The sequence below is a fragment of the Periplaneta americana genome, chromosome 7, assembly GCF_040183065.1.
Source record: "Periplaneta americana isolate PAMFEO1 chromosome 7, P.americana_PAMFEO1_priV1, whole genome shotgun sequence".
Classification (NCBI taxonomy): domain Eukaryota; kingdom Metazoa; phylum Arthropoda; class Insecta; order Blattodea; family Blattidae; genus Periplaneta; species Periplaneta americana.
This window is the reverse complement of record NC_091123.1, coordinates 133211214-133232126: the sequence shown is the minus strand read 5'-3', so window position 1 is coordinate 133232126 and position 20913 is coordinate 133211214. Positions and strand designations below refer to the sequence as shown.

Genomic DNA, 20913 nt, shown 5'->3' with positions numbered 1-20913 from the left:
CACGTTCATTGTTCTTAGTAGCTGCATTCTTTTTGTGCTCTTCTTCTTCTTCTTCTGCTTCTTCTTCCATTTTTTGCAGAATTCCAGGAATGTCTTCAACTTTGACATAGCTAGAATATGTAAACGAGACTATTCTTATACATACATACACACATACATACATACATGCATGCATACATACATACAAACATACACAAATACACGCATAATTACATACATACATGTATACATATATACATACACACATTCATGCATACACGCATACATGCATGCATGCATACATACATACATACATACATACATACATGCGTACAATATCTCTTTTTGTCAATGAAATTGCTAAGAAAACTAGAAATAGCAAGAGCACAAATTTGCTTACACGGCCGCTAGCGCGTTGGATATAGTCAAACGGTGCACACTCCAGTACCTTTCAAACAGTACTGACTGTTTTAAGCAATTAATATATATGAAATGTTTCGTAAACATATCTAGAAATGTCAATAATGGAATAGAATTGGGGTGTTAGTCAAAGTATGACCTATGAGAGGAATAATAATCAAAGATAAAAATGTGTTGGACAAAGTCCAACAGTGCGAGTGACGAAAGGTTAATTGGAATAATGATGTTTTGCAACGTTCTTAAGTAGGCAACACCTGTGATAATTGCTTCAAATAAAAATGGCCCTATCCTTCCACTGGAGGATAGACTATATCACACTGTTATCTCTGGTACATTAACTGCTCACTCCTCCACTACACGTAGATTTTCATCAGCCCAGTACAAACAGTTATGGCAGTTAACAGTGCCATGAAGTTCAAAGCTTCTCTTTCTTTGTACATTTGAAAAAACTACTCACAAAACTAAGTCACTATCTGGATCGCTTTCATTCACTGCATGGAGCAATCTCGGAATGTACTCCCTTCACTTCTCAAGCTGCAAAATGCAGATGTTAGTTTCACGAGAACATTGCCTTACAGACTTCTTTGGGGATTGTGTGAATGTCTGCAATACTGCTGCAACACTATCACTATCTGTCAATGTTCTCGGTCTTCTGGAATGCCCCTTCTTCACAATTTGCACTGTTCCAACAGCTTGAAACTTGGCATGTAATTTTGAAATTGTTCTCCTTATAGGTGGTGGTATTCCAAATTCAATTACCCAATGTCGTCGTATCTTACTCACATTCTCCATTTTTCAATAGCACTTACGAACCCACTTGTGACACTCAAACGATAAATACTGTTCTTCCATTTTTGTTTACGTAGTTATGGTGCATTCTGGAGGAACTGACCATTACTACAAAACAAACGAATGCAAACAAAGGTTTCGCACTATCATATGAAATGATCATAATCACTGCATCTTAATTTTTATTTGTGATATGAACATTCGAAGTGTGAGTACATTATAGTGGGACATTCTGTAATGTGATGCAAGGTTATTTTATTTAAAAAAATACGTAAAAAAAAAAGGCATAACTCTCTAAATACAGTTTAAAAATGATTAAATCTTGTATTCTACTGTATTTATTAACATTTCATGGTATTCATACATTGCTTCACAACTAGAATATGGAACAAGTCAAAAAGCTTAATACTATTATAAAGTCTTAATTTATAGCCACAGTCTAGATGAAATATATACAGACGAGGTTTATAATATAGTCCATTAGTACAACACAAAGTTTTAGTATCAATTTCATAAAGCGTTGTTGAATGTCATGAATTCACCTACAGAATAGAAGGTGTGAGAAATTAGGTACTTCTTTAATTTGACCCTAAATAACCTTATGTTTTGAGTTTCATTTTTATATCGATAGGGAGGCTATTAATAATTTTCACTGCCATATAATGCATTTCCTTTTGATAGCACGATAGACTTGCCACTGGAGTATGAAAATCATTTTTTGACGTGTATTTATGCTATGAACTGTTGAATTAGTTACAAAGTCTTCACAATTACATACGAGGAAGATTATTAATGGAAAAATATACTAACAAGCCATGGGCATTATTTGTAGTTTTTTTTAAATAGTCCTACACGATTCCCTAGATTTCGTACCTACTATTCTAATTACTCTTTTTTATAATAGAAATATACTGTTACATCTGTGGAATTTCCCCAGAATATAATTCCAAAACTCATTACCGAGTGGAAGTATGCAAAGTATATTGTTTTTAAGGTATTGATATTTACTATCTTTTGCATAGATCTAACAGCAAAACATGTTGAATTTAGTTCAGGGGTAATTTCTTTAATATGATTTTTCCAATTTAACACATTATCGATTTTTAAGCCAAGAAATTTGGTTGTTGTTGTTTCTAATAGGGATGTATTGTTAATTGTTGCACTTGAAATTTGCGAGGTTGAATTTGGACAGGATTTAAATTGAATTATGTTAGTTTTGTTACAATTTAATACTAATTTATTGACTGAGAACCAGTCACATATTTTGAAGAGAATTTCCTCTGTTGAAGATTGGAATGTGTTGGAGTTATTGACTGTAATTACTATACTTGTGTCATCTGCAAATAATATGGGATGACCTACATCTTTATAGGGGGGCAAGATCATTTATGAACACTAGAAATGTAGGGGATCTAATATTGATCCTTGAGGAAAAATATATCCCTCATGGAAAAGTAGAACTAGACACTCAATCTGAAACTCAAAGTCCTTTAATTAGGTTACCAATAAGTAAAGTTCCAACACAGCAGTTGAGACTTCAACAATGGCGAAGAAGAAAACCTTCTGAAGACAGATTAAGTAAAAAAAGTGGTAAATACTAGTACTCTCCAATGCAAAATATGGGATAATCCGAACCTTATGGTAACATTGATGCCACCAGACTTCAACAGAGAAGTGACTACTCACTTTGAAGAGTGAAGACATTACTATTAAAACTCATACATATGCATACAGATAAAATTGTTAACGTTATAATAATTCATAATTTTTACTTACTTGCCCACAATTTTCTGCGCCAATAAGCTTGCTTCACTGACCCCAAACTACACACACAAATCTCTGATGGTCACGTGCTTCTCAATACCCAGTATCTCAATAGTGTGGTGAAACGATGTGTAATTCTGACAACTGACAACTTGAAGGCTTCGACCTGCGACAAAACAAAGGGAATCTATTAAAAATCAGAACTGATACACAAATATGACTGTTAGCAGGGTAGTAAGTGAATGTCATTCAAATAGTGATAATGTGTTCTTGTCTCATGTTCCTATTCTGGGCCATCAAAATGAGGACATTTTCCAAATAGTTCGCAAGGAAGAAGGCACAAGAATGCTCATATAAACCACAAAAAATAAGAATGCCTTTTAATAATTTGTTAATTTTTCAGATTAACAGAACAAATATTTATCAAACTTCATGCATCAATTTTCGTAGATCCTGAAACCTTTCTAAACTTATTCAAATTTATCTTAATACAAATCCACTGCTGTGGAGTAACAGCATGCATGACCGTGAAACCAGCAGGCTCGGGTTCAAATCCTGGTTGGGACAAGTTATTGGTTGAGGTTTTTTTCGGGGTTTTTCCTGAACACATTAAGAGCAAATACTGGTACTTTTAGGCACTGGACCCTGGACTCATTTCGCTGGCATTATCACCTTCATCTCATTTAAATGCTAGAGAATAATAGCAACTGATAAAGCAACATAAAACAACAAATTATTAATTTTTAATTCACTTTTGTCTCTTTCAATTTTTTCTGTACATGTGAACTCTTTTAAACGGTACATGAATATAAAATGTTCGAACCGATTTATATATAAGTAATAACAATGGGAACTAGGCCTATATTTCTAAAATTATATTTTCATGTATTGATGATACAGAATTTTTCGTATATGACACTATGAAACTCAAGAGCGTTTGCGAACATCGCATGCATTCACTTCGCCTCAGTCTGTTGTAAGGTATTGAACGTGTTGTTCATTCGTGTATAATGTAGTGCAAGCTGTTGTGTTGTTTCTAATTGTTTGAGAGCAATGAATGGATTACTCATTCGTTCATAATGTAGTGCAAGCTATTATGTTTTTTTTTTTTATTGTTTGAGAATGGTGTATAGCATATTGCAGTGAGTCATTTAGAACATTTTACAAGAAGAGATTAATAAAGTATTTCAGAACAATCTTCAGGATGTCAAAAATGTATTGAAACAAAAGACGGACATTTTAAACATCTCTTGTGATACAGCTCAGATACACTTGTATTGGTTTTTAAGTTGTTTATAAACATTTTCCCCACTAAACATGTTTTAGAAACTAAAGTTACTACTGTAGAAATGGCAGCAGATTTCGCGGTAACTGTACAGGACACGCAGCTGAGCTTGTGGTATGAGGGAAGCATCATATATAGAACATCCTGTATCATCAAGGAGACAACTATCAATTTATGAAGAAGTTGGTAGTTCTTCATTTTAAAAATTATACTTTCAACTGCAACTGCTCTAGCAGTTGATTTCCATCACGAATCTCATATAAGATTACTACGATATCTAGGATTTCATGACTGAATTAAAAATGGACCTATGTGGGTCTATTAATCAATGTATGCTTAAAAATTATGGATCCTGGCATGTAATATGTTGACAATAACAATTCTAACAAGTATCAGAATTAGACTTTTGTCTTGGAAATTAACAGTGAAATACCCAAAAGTATACTTTTGATCACATGGCCTACCTACACTGTGGAAGCTTAAAAAATATATAATCATAATAAGTGATTTGACGCGAATAAATTGTAATATGTATTTTTAAGCAATACAATAAATTTCACTGGAAAAATATTGACACGTGTTAAAAAAAATATAAGACATAGAAATAAATGGTTAGAAATTCGTCTCTAAATTAATGGTTCCTGAAAATTCAGAAAAATAAATTATGCTTAAATTTCTTTATTAAATTTAGTAGGAGGCTTCCAAGAGAGAAGGGTGACACTTTGTAAATTTAACATATGCAATCGGTGTTACATTCACCCGACTAGGCCTGCCAATTCCTCGAGCGTGCTCATATCAGGAGAATGGAATGGCCAGCATGTTCACCTGATATGAACCCAATAGAGCTTGCTTGAGTCAGCTCAAAGTTGCCATTCAACAACGTAATACTCCTGTACAGACTGTCCAAGACCTCCAAGAGACCACTATTAAATCAGTACAAAGTACCAAAATCCCAATTTGCCGCTGCCCCTATACGGAAGCGCGTCCCAGTAATTTTAAAGAAAACTCTAAAAAAAAAAAAAAAAAAAGGTGTTTCCAAACTTTTTGTGATGTACATAGTGTTTTTTTTTTTCTGTGGAACGCGCTGGGATGGCGTTCAAGCACCTTTTTGTTGTATTTTTCATCATGGAACCGAAATATGTGTGAATAACTATGTTTTAATATAATTTTTATTTGAATTCCGCTTAGATCTTGAGTGTCTCAGTTGGACGAAAAGGAGGTTGAAAACAACAAAATCCCCATGCAGTGAATAGTAAAAATCTCCTCAGTCTGCTATAAAATATTCTACACAGAGTTCCACCACCCTTTTCTCCAGAAGAAAAGTGTTATGTGTGTGTGTGTGCGCACGCGCGTGCTCCGGACCTCTTTGCGGTATATGGCCTGGCCAATGCTTACTATTTACAAAGATCTAATTACCCTTAACTTAATCTGAAGTACAGTGTCATTATTAATTAAAGCAGCTCAGTGTTTTGTTTTGTTAGATATAATTTTTTCAGCCAAATCAGTGTAGCCTATTACTTTGTGTAAGGACAAAAATACTCTCTCATTTTATTAAACATTTGGTAGGTTACACACCTTTTCAAATGGAAGTCCAAGAACTGAAGCATCTAAATCGAGTCATACCACTATTTGATACGTATGACTGGTGTTCATATGAGATGTAGGGCTACTCATTTTCTGTTGCAGCAGTCTGTGTAACTCACTAACTCTCCTAAATCAAACAAACACATTTCATTAGAATTTTAAACAGGCCACAAAAAGTAAAAGTATTATGTACCTAGTAAAACATGTAGGCCTATTTACAAAATATATAGCTAGGCCTACATACTTTTATACGTATGTTTACATATATTAAAAAAAAAAGACTCTTTCCTTTCCCATCGGGATAAATTTCAGAACACGGATTCCTTCCTTTCCCTCTTACTTAAAAATTCCAACCTTGTGCACACAAAATAAATTATTGACACTGTAAGGTGACTTTTCGTAAGCATGATGATGCGCAGTCGACAAACGCAGACAAATCTGCTCTTTTTAGTATTTTAAGATATAATTATCAGTGAGAAATCCGTATTCTGAAATTTTCTCCTTTATCGTAATATTGTTTTTTTTTTTTTCCTCTGAATACGTAGGCCTACTAACTGGGTACAGTATACAGGCTCAATAAGGTTAGGTTTATAATTTTTGTTGTAGTTCCAACCTGAAGTCAAATTTTCACCTACCTTATAACAACTTCAGTTTGTAGACCTAATTTCTTTGCAAGCACTGAAAATACCCTGATTTCTGACGCCATTACTGCATTAAAAAATAATTTAGATATGGTACAACACCCACAAAACTGAAACGTCATTTTAACCGCCAAAATCAGAGCAGACCAGGGCCGCCAACATGACTCTTAAAAAGCTGCTATAGGACAGTGAAGAAGTCGCAAATATTGTTATATTATCAATATAATACGAGATTATTTTGACTCTGTGAATGATAAATAATTCGATAAATCTCTATATCAACAATATAACACTTTTACCCCTGATTACGTAATCTGGGCTAACACGGAAAAAACGTGATCCATTGGCTGCCCTGCACAACAGGTATCGCCCTACATCCGCTGGACATTTATGAAACTTCCCTTACTTGGCGTCAGAATTTCCCTCCTTCCTCAAAATATGGTAATTAAAAACACAGTTCAGTATGTACAGTCGCGAAGCTCAATACGTAGTAAATATGCAAACATTAGTTAGTTGCTCACCACTAGGATCGCTAGTATCGCCTCATTTTAGGCAATGCAAAATAGTACCGTCACAGTCTATTGTTTCTAGCACCCTCAAAACTCAAGCTTCGTGACTGTATATAGTAGACTGTGCTAAAAACGTCTGTGATTCATACAGTACAAAAAATAAACTCAATTTCTGTGCATTCAAAAGATGCATAATGTAGTTTATCTATATCATGTCAATGACAAGAGCGCTCCCTGTATGGCAATTGGCGATTCCGCTCGGAGTTTTATCTTGAAAGAAATAGTAGGCCTACACAATATTCAGGAATAAGTTGTACGGTATCATCTTTAATTTTTCTCACCTAATATAATTGATGATAATCCTATAAAACTGCTTTCGCGTTAATAACGCACATAATACTGCAATTCAGATATGAAGGCTCTTTAATTTATTTTTAAATTCGGGCAAATTCTCCTAAGCTTTGCCACACTGCTTCTCATATTTGCAGTGTTTTCCGATTATCCCATTAATATTACTATTAGCAGTTAACACAGAGCAATAGCACCGCAATAAAAATGCGTAGAACAAACGAACCGCAGACGATAATAATGTATTTTGCGTTCTTATAAAATGATGTTATCACAATGTAAGAAACTGGTCATAGAATACAGAAGTAAAGAGAATTCGAGGCATATTGCAATGATACGGTACCAGTACTGTCAGCAATGAACAATATGATACGATTAAAAATATGGTTTGAAAACCTATGAATATCATGTAATGATAGTGATAATGATAATCATAATAAATCCTCTGATTGAGGTTCTGGCTGTAGTGTAGTATCGGTACCGTACATCTCTTCAGGCAGTAAGTAGGCCTACATTTCACTTGACGTTGTGTGTCAGAGGAAGAACAATATTGTTTGTATGCATCTGAAGTTTAATATGTAACTAATCGGCGATGTATGCAATGGAGGGGGAAAGGAACTGGCCACCCTACCCTGTTACCTATCTTCTGGCCTAGTTGCCTCATAAGTAGTGCCTTGTTGGTATCACTTGTGAGGTTTAGACCTGTCTTCGGACAGTTGACTGAACAACAATAATACTGTAATACGGAAATAAAAACATAAGTATTTTACAAAAGGAAATAACATGCAGTACCGGTATAATTTCGTCCTTTCGAGTTTCGAAGTAGCCTACTGTCCGCGAAACTTATCTGGGGAGCTAAATGAGAGTGGCGCGGGGAGTAGAGGGGTCGCTTCTAGAGGTAGCGGGGCAGGAGAGGAAAGGATGGTCTACGAGGAAGGTAAAATACAGTTGCTTGCTTAGTGTGATCTGTACTTACAATAATTTTGCGTTCTGTGAAGACATATTTATGCTATGGCCAGTAGTAATACGAGAGGCGGCAACAAGGTTATACTCGAGGTTGCCGGTTCGATCCCGGACGAGGTCGATGGCATTTAAGTGTGTGTAAATGCGACAACCTCATGTCAGTAGATTTACTGGCCTCTAAAAGAACTCCTGTGGGACAAAATTCCGGCACACTGGCGACGCTGATATAACCTCTGCAGTTGCGAGCGTCGTTAAATAAACCATAATTTAATTTTAATTTAGCGTACACAGTAAGGAGAGGGAGATAATAAGGTCAGTGGTTGTTTGTTGCGATCAAGAGGCAAAAGAGAAAAATCTGTCTTACTTACTTGCGACTTTTAACCCTGCTGTTCTGGTCTATATGACCCGAAGTGAATATTGTTTCCTTAATACTTTCTTGAAATAGTGAGATATTCTTATGAGACTCAGTGACTTTGTCTAATATTGCAATATGCATTTGTGATTTTAAAATAATTTAGATTTTTCAAATAGATTTGTCATAATCTGTAATTGTTACTTATGTAACGTTCGGGTCAATATGATCCAACATAAGATTTTATTATTTTCTAATGTTATATTAACATTTTTTTAAGAATTTGTGTCATGCTTTTATTATAATGAGTAGAAATTGAATTATTGCCAACAATCAGATACCGGTACACTAATTTACAACAATGGACTGGTTTCCTATTGTTTTTCCTTCTAAACTGTTACATTTTATCTGGATAAATATTTCAATGTTGTTTCTCAGTTTGAGTTCACACACCATGACGGAAAGTAATGCTCAGTTAGTATCAATTGTGAATTCCTCCGACAGTGAAGAGTTTGTTTCAGAATTTGAAGACAATATAAGTTATGAATCTGAAAGTGAAAATGATGACGATTTTGACAGTCAACAACCAGTCAATATTGTTCAGTCAATTCTTTCAAGAATAAAGCTATAGAATGGAAGTTGAATCCACCTCCACAACAGGACCATCTTTCTGCCTCGAACCTCATCAAGACTACACCAGGATTTACAAGGTATGCCACCATAATGAAATAATAGATGCCAAACAAAGAAGGACGGCGAGTTTATGGCCAGCAATGGGCAAATATCGACTGTATTGTTTTCCAGGCTTATGTAGGATTCTTGCTTCTTGCTGGTGTTACTCGATCTCATGGGGAGTCAACAAAAAGTTTGTGGGATCAGAAAACGGGCAGAAACATTTTGCGGGCAACTATCTCACTTGAAACCTTTTGCAAGATATCGCGTGTCTTTCGATTTGATAAAAAATCTACTATAGAATAACGAAGACGCACTGATAAACTTGCTGCTATTCGTTGCATTTGGGAGAAATGTCTGGAGGTCCTTCCTAAATTCTTCAATCCTGGCGAAAATATAACTGTCAAACAGTTAGTAGGATTTTGAAGTCGCTGTCCATTCAAGGTGTATATTCCCAGCAAACATCGAAATACGGAATAGAAATATGGACGCTTTGTGACAGCAAAATTTCATTTGCATTGGTAGCACAAGTTTATGCAGGGAAAGAATATGGACCATCAGGAAAAAGTCAGGGTATGAGGATAGTGTGTGATCTTTCCAGTAAGCTAAGGGGTCAAAATGTAACTTGTGACAAATTTTTCACTTCTTACAATTTGGAACAATACTTTTGAAAAAAAATGACAATGTTGGGGACTATACGGAAAAATAAGCCAGAACTTCCACAGCAAATGAACAAAAAGGAAATACATAGTTCTTCATTCTACTTCACAAATGATACTACTGTCGTCAATTGTATCCCAAAGAAAAACAAAAATGTGCTAATGAGTACACTGCATCATGTCAGTGAAGTCGGCAACAGGAATGATAAGGAGCCTCAAATGATTTTAGATTATAATGCAACCAAAGAGGCTGTAGACACACTTGACCAAGTAACATATACATATACTTGCAAAACAAAAACAAACAGATGGCCAGTGATATTTTTCTACAACATTCTTGATGTATCTGCTTACAAGGTGTATGTCTTGTGGACTGCGATAGACCCAAATTGGAATGCAAATAAATTGACTAGACGGAGATTATTCTTAGAGGAACTTGAAAAATCACTGACAAAGGAACATATTCCATCAAGAAAGCACTTTTCAAGAACAGAGGAAGCAATCAGAATTGTCAAGAACATTAAAAAATCTAAAATTGTGACTACAGTACCGGTATCAGATTCTACAAGAGGAAAAACTGTAAAACGTGAACGCTGTAAGATCTGTCCATCAAGCAATGACAATAAAACGAACATGTTGTATGGAAACTACAGTAAACATATTGTAAAGGTCATGTCACATATTTGGGTCACATAATTAATTGTAAGTAATGAGAAAGAATTGTGATTTTGTATATCATGTGTGTTACACAAAACATAAGACAGAAGTTTATCATTATAACATAGCACAAGCGTTTAGTTCAATCTATAATTTTTCAAGGCCTATTGTTGTATTATAAGTTAAACATTTCATTCAAACAAGAATGTTTCTTCAATTTGTTGTTATTAATTTTTAATAAGAATGTAGAAGAAAAAACAAATGAATAATATAGTAAAATAAAATATCACAAACGAATAATAGTAAAAAAAAAGCAAAATAATGTAAGATTATAATAAAATAAATAAATAATAACAGTAATATTAACAATAACAATAATGATAAACTATGTTATTGTAGTCATACAAATGTTCACAAACATGATTTTGTAATTTTATATGCAAGTATAATAGGTCTGGTCATATTGACCCGAACAGTACATTCGTATAGTAAAATCTAACAGAACAGCAGGGTTAAGAAACCCGGAGGTTCATTGCCGCCCTCACATAAGCCCGCCATTGGTCCCTATCCTGAGCAAGATTAATCCAGTCTCTACAGCAATCATATCCCACCTCCTTCAAATCCAGTTTAATATTACCCTCCCATCTATGTCTCGGCTTCCCCAAAGGTCTTTTTCCCTCCAGCATCCTAACTAACAGTTTATATACATTTCTGGATTCGCCCATACGTGCTACATACGTCTGGATTTAATGTTTCTAATTATGTCAGGTGAAGAATAAAATGCGTCCAGTTCTGCGTTGTGTAACTTTCTCTACTCTCCTGTAACTTCACCCCTGTTAGCCCCAAATATTTTCCTAAGTACCTTATTCTCAAACACCCTTAACCTCTGTTTCTCAAAGTGAGAGTCCAAGTTTCACAACCATACAGAACAACCGATACTAACTGTTTTATAAATTCTGATTTTCAGCTTTTTTGAGAGCTGACTGGATGACAAAAGCTTCTCAACCTAATAATAGCAGGCATTTCCCCTATTTGTTCTGCGTTTAATTTCCTCCGAGTGTCATGTACATTTGTTACTGTTGCTGTATTTGAATTTTTCCCCCTCTTCAACGGATAAACTTCCAGTGTTTACATTTCCATTTCGTACTATGTTCTAGTCACGAGACATAATCATATACTTTGTCTTTTCGGGATTTATTTCGAAATGTATCTCTTTACTTGCTTCAAGTGTTTTCCCTAATAATTTATGGATTTTATAATACGTCTAGACGACACCAGCAGTGATGACTATGATAATGATGATGATGATGATGATGATTATGATAATGAAGAAGGGAAGAGGAGGAGGAAGAAGAAGAAGAATATTGATAATGACTGTGTGTGAAAGTGAACTTTTTGGAAACCCAACAACTACAGACCTGTGCTTCTAGTTGAAAGACTTCATGTATTGCTTACCATCAGTAGCTCACGGCCAGATACGAATATTGTAATAATTGGAGTTGTGATCATACTGTATAGCACACAGAAGAAGAAAAATGTAATTTATTTATGTTTGTTACTTTGTGAAACCATATACTTTCACCTACCATATCCAATGCACTGAAATTAAATACCGAATGATGTTTTTGTAACTGTACGTACAACTGCTGCAGCAACGGTCAGTAGATAGCTACGGGGCAGCGAGAGAGCACTAGGGAACCCAGGTGCCTAGATAAGTTGTGCGGACAATAACAACTCAGTACTTCCGACTGTCCCTCTTATGTAGTTTAAATTGCGATAGGTTGCTCAATCTGTCAACCGTGCTTCAGAATACCGCATAATTTGCTCACTTTAACAGTTTTTATTATGGTTACTATGGAAATGGTTTTGCTTGCCCGTCATTTATTAGAAATATTGTTAGCTGAATATCCCGCTAGCAATAATGAACAATGACGTCATGTATATTGATGCAATATATGGCTATAATTTATACTGGTACATACATTTGTTTAGTTCAATAGTTTATTTCTTCCCTTTCAAGCTTTGGAAATAATTTAGAAATATTACCGGTAACACTATTTGTGAGGTGAAAATAGTTTTATAACTTATGTAATTTTCGTAAACATAATAACAATAATAATAATAATAATAATAATAATAATAATAATAATAATAATAACCTACACTAATAATAAATCTGTAACCAAAACTTTTCTGGTAATTTTCGCTTTTCCAAAAATAATTGTCTATTCCTGAGACCAAAAATCGTATTTTTGAAATTTTTTGTTTGTACGGTATGTCTGTCTGGGTGTTTATTATATTTTCACGCGATAATGACTCTACGAAAACTGGTATATCAATTTAGTTCCAACTTAGATTTTAGGCTATATGGAATTCAAAATACCTTATTCAAAAGGGAGCCTGAATTAAATAAATCGAAATATCTGGCTTATTGATTTTTATGAAAAATGTTACATAACAAAAGTTTGTTTAAAAACAGTTTCCAATAATTATTCTATGCAAAGTTTGATAGGACTGATATTTAACGAGATATACCGGTATGAGTTTTAAAATAACAATGCGTTTTATCAGTACTGCCTCAGACTAACATAATGAAATGAAAACAAACAACTGCATCTATTTAAGGCAGCCTTGCACAACAATCAGAAGATATTCATTTAACACTATTTTTATAAGCTACGGATATAATTGTATTCTATGATGAGAATAAAACATAAATGTTTATCAATATTAATATATACAGAATGTTTGTGTTTGTATGAAGTAGTCTCAGAAGCTACTTAATCAATTTGAACAATTCTTTCACCATTGGAAAGTGTAGTTTCTCTAGAGGGTCATAATGCTATATGCCATTATGGTAACTCCTGAGTGAATCGAGGACTGAAATAGGATTGAAATAGATCTTTACGCACAGAAAACTTGATATTCTATCGCAATATTGTATTACTTGATTATTTAAACTTTATTTGGTATACATAAAATACTTATAATTTTATATACTTCGGTTTCTTTTTGTCCACAGAACATATAGTATTTTTACAAGTTTTGTCGTAAAGATGAATATTTTACCTGGATCAAAAATACAGCACAAATGGAGTAAAAATTAATATTTTACTGTTGAGCTCACTGGGGTTGTCATTTTGCAAATCGTCACGAAATGGCATTCCTGCGCTCATAATTTATCCATATTCATTTCCTGTGTTCCTTAAAATAATATTTATATACCACATTCCTTTTCATTTTTTTATTTACATAAACAATTATGCACAGCATCATTCCTTCCTCCCATTCATTACATCATTGGCAATCTTGCCCTTTCCATTTCAAACATGATTTCCCCTGGACCTCTCGAGCCAATCTACAAGCTATCACAAACATCTGAAATTTTACTGTGGATTTGGAATGGATGATTCGAGTCTACCTAAGGTGAGAAATTTACAATTAGTTTGATGTAATTCTACCACAAGAACATCACACAGAGGAAGAAAGAAAGATAAGAGATGAGCGAGAGGGTTCAAGAAACGGGAAGAAAGAAGACAGTTTGTAAGGAGTGGATGCAAATGACATTAGTAAAGACATTTTTAAACCTTCCCCCTCATTCTTTCATTTCCTCACAGGTGGCTTCCCTTTCCCAACCCTAAAATCCTATTTCCCCATTGCTGAATGCTTCTTGCAGTGGGGAACATGCCAGTGTAATCATAAAAATAATACAGCATGTCTCTAAATGATTATCGGGATTACAAAGTTGTTTAATTCCCTTACTTTCAATATGTAAGAACAAACCTTACCTGGGAATAAAGAGCAGTATTCAATATGAACACCATTTGTCATGCGGCAGACATCTAGCTGACAGTCACCTTGCCTGGAGTGAGTCTTAACAGAAGAAAAAATCCTTCTTCTCAACTCTGACATGTCGGCAGGTACACATGGTCCTTCATTACCCCCACAGAAAGAAATCACTTGGTGTGAGTTACGGTGACCATGGACTACATACAAAAGTGCTCTTACATTCTCGACTCTTTTTTTAGGCACATGTGGACATCCTGAACTCTCCTCTTTATAGATGTATCTAGTCGTTTCAAACTGTCTATATCATAGATAGACGAATGTTGTTATCAGACGGATGAAGAGAAATTCTAAATTTCCACCAGAAAGCTCCCTATACAGAAATTAGAGAATCGCACTTCGCAAATTGCAACACAGAAAAATACTATGCACGGGAGTTGCCATTTTGTAAATCTGATGCTGTGATGCAACAATGATGAGAAACAAACGCTGCAAACATATGATATGAAACTTTCACAGCTCTTATTTCATTACACGTAGGAAATACACATCCATTTTCGTTTGTAAAGCCGTACCAACCACCTGAAACCACACTAATCATTTAGGGACATGGTGTATAATTTACTATCATAGCATTCTTCTATTCTAATCATTTCCATATTCTAAAATAGAGAACAAAGAAGGAATAAAACTGAAAGTCAGTCCTATAAGAGAAAAAGTCTTGAAAAAGATTTAATACAGGATTACTGTTTACTATACACTAACAAAGGAGTCTATGTAACATTATTGCAAACAGAATTAAATTACGAATTTCCTTTACAAATAACATATTTACATATAAGTTACATTTTGCACTCTTTCTCATACTCAAAGTAGAGCATTATAAATTATTCTTAACTTTGCATCCTGAGACCAATTATATATACTGTACATGAACATGAACAAAATATTTCTCATCTAAAATAGGTGGGAAAAAAACATTTACAAGAACTCAACTTATCAATTTATCAATCGCCAAATGGACTCTCATTAAGTGTCAAGTTTGGCATCCTGATGTTTCCGACATGCATACTTTTAATTTTCTGGAACAGCATTCCGGCCCAACTAAACCACTAACCAACTCACTGAAAACAGTACATATCTGACAGTAGTGTAAAATGGGGTGAATAAACAAAATTTCAAAATTTTTCATCTTATATATTATTATTCTGTGTAGAGTAAGTGCATTGTAACAGACTCAAGAAAAGGTTTGAAGAAAAAAAAAAGACTAATACATCATGATTACACAACTTTTAACACTATATCACTTCGGAAAACGTATTATTTGTCTTTCTTGTGTTAAATTTTATATTACCTCATTAACATGTTTCAGCCTACTATCGGCCATCTTCAGAAACAAAAGGCGCCAAGACCAGCAACAACCAGTTCTGAAAATAGCCGATAACAGGCTGAAATATGTTAACAAGGTAATATAAAACTTAACACAAGAAAGACAAATAATACGTTTTCCGAAAAAAGACTAAGTTGAGTTTTTCTATGTCCGAGATTCTGTTGTACACTTAACAAACAAGTAGGATATGCTGTTTTTTGTACAATGATTGCAGTATAAATTTAAATACATATATTTTATGAAGATAATTTTAAATGTTACGATATTGCATGAAAATGAATGTTTACACTGTTGCACTAAATAAAGTTAAGATAAATCATTAATGTAATTTGAGTATTTTTGTTGAAATATAGAATTTATTACATTAATTGCATCACAGATGATATGATCATCAGAACTTGACAGATGACAACGATGCTAAGAAAGGAAAGGAGGATGACATTGAAGACAAACATCCATGGAACAAGTTTTGTCGTAAAGATGAATATTTTACCTGGACCAAAAATACACCACATATGGAGTAAAAATTAATATTTTACTGTTGAGCTCAATGGAGTTGAGTCATTTTGCAGTGTCTTGAAATACGGTTCTGCACTCATAATTTACCTATATTAATTTCCTGTGTTTCTTAAAATAATATTTATATACCAATACCTCATTCATTTTCTTTTTTTTTTCTCTGTTCACACCACCTTCTGAATTACCTGACAAACATTGTGTCCTCTGTTTCCAATAAAATGTTTGTTTAGGAATAGCACTAGAGCCAACGGTTGTGGTATATATTGACAAACAAAGTTTTGTTGTTAAGCCAATTTAGGAAAATAATCTGTTATCATGAACGACCATGATACTATCTCTACTTAAGATGATGCAACACTCAAGCTACAGTGCGTATACTAACTGGCTCCGCAGGAGAAGTGGCAAGCAGAACGCAGAGGCTCGAGGAGTTGTGTTGGTATCAATGCAGTGAGTCAATAACCTTGGCTGCATTGAATGGTGGAGGGTGGGAGGGAGCGAAAGAGGTGTAATATTCCTACGTGTTCAAACCAGGTGCTTCACAGTACCAACTTTACATCACTGCCGGGTCAAATACTGCCGCTTGCTTCACTGCGGAGCCAATTAGTATACGCACTGTATTATTGTTAACAAGCTGCAAGCACCTTTATTTCTACATTATATGCCTGCAATTTCGAAATAGCCCAACCTAATTACGTATTTGAAAAGGCCATGGTTTCTCACGCATTTTTCACATTGCATATCTAGATCCATCTCTCCATCTCTAATATTTAATGGCAAGTGTACAAATGTTTTTCAACATGCAACTTTTTGCACGTTGTAATATTACAAGGGCAATAAATATTTAATTACCGGTACTATAAAACTTTACACATATAATGAAATGTATAGTTTTGAAGTCTTTATTTTGTGATCATTTTGTATAATAAGTTTTATTACACTTTCCTCTACTGTTTGTTAACTTATTCCAAGTTATTAAATAGTTTAGCAAATTGTTTTCTATGAGATCCGTTACATGTAAGAGGTATCAGTTATTGAAAAATTGACAGTTGAAGTTTTTGCTGTTGCTCACTTAATGAACTTAAATTAATAAATTTAGAATTATAAACCATGAGTTATTTTAGTTAAACATTACAGTTTATGCTTTAAATGTGGCCTGCTTTGTCCATGCAGCTTTCAATTTCAGCCTTTTTAAAAATCGTTATCATATCTTTGCTTACCCTCAAGCTTAATAAACATAATATGCCTAGGGGACTAATTAAACTGTAGATTATCAGGGTAAATGGCTTCTGAGTTTAGTCACCAGTAGGCCTACTGCATATCGACGGGCCAGTCCAAAAGGGAAACAACTCAACATTTAACATTTTTTAACTGAATTTTAAAGTTCCATATTGCTGTGAAAAAAAAAAAAAACAATTAGCATAGGTATTCTAATTTGAAACTTATAGTAAATATAAAACGTCATTAACAGAATTTGGAGTAATTTCAGTGATCCTTGGATTTTCCATAGCACCATGAAACTTTAAAATGCAAGGTTCTCAAAATTTTTAATTTTGAGTTGTTTCCCTTTTCAACTGGCCCATCGATACGTCTCCAACTAAGACATCTAGTCATAAAAATGTAAACATCAAAGATATTAATTCAGCTTCATTACAATGATATTATGGTTTTTATTTTCATATCATATTAAAGAAGAAAACTGTACTGTAGTAATTTTCCTGAACAGATATTTCATGAATCAAAATGACAGACTATTTCACCAAACATGTTTTCACCGCATTTCACAATAATATTAGTAACAGAGAAGAACCTATCAAGTCGCATTATGGTGTCAACTTGACAATAAAATTTAAACAAAGAACAAGCGTACATGTGTTTCTTATATTTAAAACAAGTAGTTCCTAATTCTGAAAACTGATTTACAGAAACAGTGTTTAAACTGATCATTTCAAAAAGCACAATAACTACAACTATCACAGTTTCTATTCTACAGTGATATGAATATATTATAATTACAGATTAATTAGGTACCAGTACAGACATTTTGTAATCATTTTAAAATTATTTTGAACTTTGTATGCATTATTATTATTATTTGTGCTACAATAATACCCTTTTAGGCAGTTATAAAATTTTACAACTTTGAGATTCTAATGAGATCCAAAAGAGTACTCCCATATGACAATTCTAAGATAAAAAAAAATTGTCAGTTTAGGTACACACACTTTGAATGGCATTGTTAGGCAGTGATTCAGGAGTAAACATAGGGTTACATTTCAACAGTATAAGCACCAACAGTATAAAAATAAGCAGTGTAGTCAAATTGCTTCTTTCACTAGCTTAATACTATGAAAACTTAAGTACCGGTATGTTATTGTGTAGAACTATTACTACTGGTAGGTCATGCACCATTAGAACAAATACACATACAGAAGAGTTTATCAATATACGAGTATGTTTGACAGGGCTGAAGGAAAACTGGTAAGCAGACCATTTGCAGCCTTGAGATGTGTTTTTGTGGCCAGCCAACAAGTAAAGAAAACTTATTATTGACTACATATCATAAAAATAAAGCTGAATTTGTAAAAAATTAAAACAAATTTAATTGTGTATGTTTTTTATATGTAATTTTTATTACTATTGTTTAGTATATAATAATGTTTCAAGATTTACATAATCACTTCTTTTACTATTATATAAAATGCCGGTATAAGGTTTTATAGGATTTTCTGCATCAATCACGTTCAGTTCCTTATTAAATGATCATCTCTTGCATATTGAATCTTATTACTTGAACGTGATTAATGAGCAAAACATATTATTGTTCACCATAAATTTCCATACAGAAATATTGGTTTCGTCAAGATACCAGTAGTTCAAAGTATTCTATATGCTCTTTTACATTATAAAAACAATGTTTTAGTAAAAATTGTAAATTTTCTATAATTTAAAAACATATATTTTTATAAACAAATTATATAATACTATGTCCTTATGTAAAACTGAGTTTGTTTCTTGGATCTTCTTATATTATTTAAATGAACTGTTTTACAATTTCTAATGAAATGTTTCTGTGTACTTACTTTCTCTGAATTGTCAACATTTTTATGTATTTAACAGTTTCCAAAATATAAATACTACATAATGCTATCAGTATGTTAAGTTCTTGGAAATATGTTTTACAGTGTCTTGTTACTTAAATTTAACATTATTCTTAGTATTTTTTCTGCAATATAAAAACTTAATTTAATTCATTAGTTGAACTCCATATAATTCCATATGGCAAACGCTGTACTTACTATGTGACACCTGGTACTTGTACTATTAGCTGTATTTATCACAGTCCAGATTATCTGAGGTCTAATCAGGCTTTAAAAGATTAAGTACAATGTGTAACAGTGCATGTTATTAGTGAATACTTTTGCTGAGTGTAGATCGTATTGTGAGGTCAGGAGCCATGTATTTTTACATCTTGATTACACAACTTCTAACACTGTATCACTTCGGAATATGTATGATAAGAACTTTCTTGTGTTAAATATTATTAACGTAAGATGACCGAAAACATGTTAACAAGGTACGTTAATAATATTTAACACAAGAAAGTTCTTATCATACATATTCCCGTGTATTTTTCTGGCTCTTGGCACCATAATATTCTTCAAATACCATTGATCAATTCCTTCAAAGAATTGTCGTCTTTAATCAAAGTATTGGCAAGTCTCGTGAAGCACTGAATTTGACCAAAATTTGATTGTGTACAAGCAGCTTAAGATTTCACTGGTCCAAAGACTGATTAATCGCAATAGCAATGCTACAATTCAGTGCTGTAATTGGTTCCTGCAGTTTTTACACGGCGAGATTGTGATCCAGAACTGATATTTTTTTTTTCCTGATGAATGGTTACATTTATTGGACTATGCAAATTTCCAAAACAACCATTACTGGAATTCTGAAACACTTCATGAGTGACATGAGCACCCATTACACGATATTCGTACTGTTTTTTTTAAACATTACATAAGAAGAAATGAGCCTAGTATTAAACAATTTATTATAATCCATTTTGAATCTTGTGTACACTACTTTTAACACTTGAATATATAAATTTATTACAGCGATGCGAAACTTGTCTATGAACAGATGGATATAATTTCGAACATTTGTTGTAATTTAAGATAAGATTAAACACTATGATATAAATTGAAGGTTATATTTTCATTTTCAAGCAACAGAGTTCCCTAAAATATAAATAGAGTACGTGCAACTGTATTCAAACATTGCAAGAGGAAATAAAATGTCGTTTGCAATGTTTTTCTGCGCAGCTATTCACTTAATACGATCGTATTTTAAGCCCCAGGATATACAAAATATCATTTATACAATTTAAATCAGTTTTGCTCGATATTAGACATGCTGTGAAAATGTAATGCAGAAACATATTCCGCGTTTCTTGTTAAGAAGCAAAGCTGCCCATGCTTGTCTTCACCATCTTGTGTCCTTTAATGATGCTGCTACTGCTTTAGAAATGTTCTGTAACACATCATGACGCAAATGAACCAATTATAGAACAATTATCATAATTTGAGGACATTATGT

At 33.5% G+C, this 20913-nt stretch overlaps 1 long non-coding RNA gene across 3 annotated transcripts in view; it reads right to left on the bottom strand.

The window, feature by feature from the left end:
• The window catches only part of LOC138703457 (uncharacterized), a 249520-nt gene that overhangs the window by 3588 nt on the left and 225019 nt on the right, over positions 1–20913 (bottom strand). For 2 of the 3 annotated variants that reach the window (XR_011333177.1, XR_011333175.1), the window contains one exon: positions 15271–20847. This is a non-coding gene — a long non-coding RNA (uncharacterized lncRNA). Of the gene's footprint in view, positions 1–2964; positions 3119–5812; positions 5949–15270; positions 20848–20913 lie in introns of those variants that run through there. The other variant, XR_011333176.1, reaches the window with a different exon arrangement.